This window comes from Megachile rotundata, chromosome 4, assembly GCF_050947335.1.
Source record: "Megachile rotundata isolate GNS110a chromosome 4, iyMegRotu1, whole genome shotgun sequence".
In the NCBI taxonomy this organism is placed as follows: Eukaryota; Metazoa; Arthropoda; class Insecta; order Hymenoptera; family Megachilidae; genus Megachile; species Megachile rotundata.
The window spans coordinates 7,022,871-7,023,423 of record NC_134986.1 but is presented as its reverse complement, the minus strand read 5'-3'; the positions used below and the strand labels follow the sequence as shown (position 1 = coordinate 7,023,423).

The 553-nt window shown below is 24.6% G+C and overlaps 1 protein-coding gene across 8 annotated transcripts in view; it reads right to left on the bottom strand.

The window, feature by feature from the left end:
* The window catches only part of LOC105663110 (uncharacterized), a 29,821-nt gene that overhangs the window by 9,479 nt on the left and 19,789 nt on the right, over nt 1-553 (bottom strand). The window lies entirely within an intron of this gene.

The following is a 553-nucleotide window of genomic DNA, read 5'->3' as shown; positions in this document are numbered from 1 at the left end:
TTCTGGTGTTTTTATTCGCACACTTTGAGGTTTTGTAGAATAATTGTATTTAGTGAATTAGTTGGTTTCGGAGAATTTATGGTTTTCTGGAGAAGTGGTTAATTTAATTTAATTGGTTGGTGATTCAGTTATTACGTATTAAAGTTATTAAGTCATTAAGTCTTTAAATTATTAAGTTATTAAGTCATTAAGTTAGTAATATTATTAAGTTAGTACTTTGTTAAGTTATGAAGCAACGAAATTATTAAGTTATCAATCTAGTTATTACATTCTTACTACTTTGATCATTATTGCTTGTTTAACTTATCAAGTTATTAAGTTTCTAAATACTTGAGTATTGAAATAAATTATTAAGTTATCAAGTCCTTCCATTATTAAGTTAGTAGGTTATTAATACTTAATTTTAATGAGGTAACATGAAAACTAATGAATTATTAAGTCGTATTGAAACTAATGAATCATCAAACTTTTAGATACTCACGTTGTTAAATTATTCAATAATTGAGTTACTAAGTTATTGAGTTACCAAGTAGTTAAGTGTAGAAATCAGCAG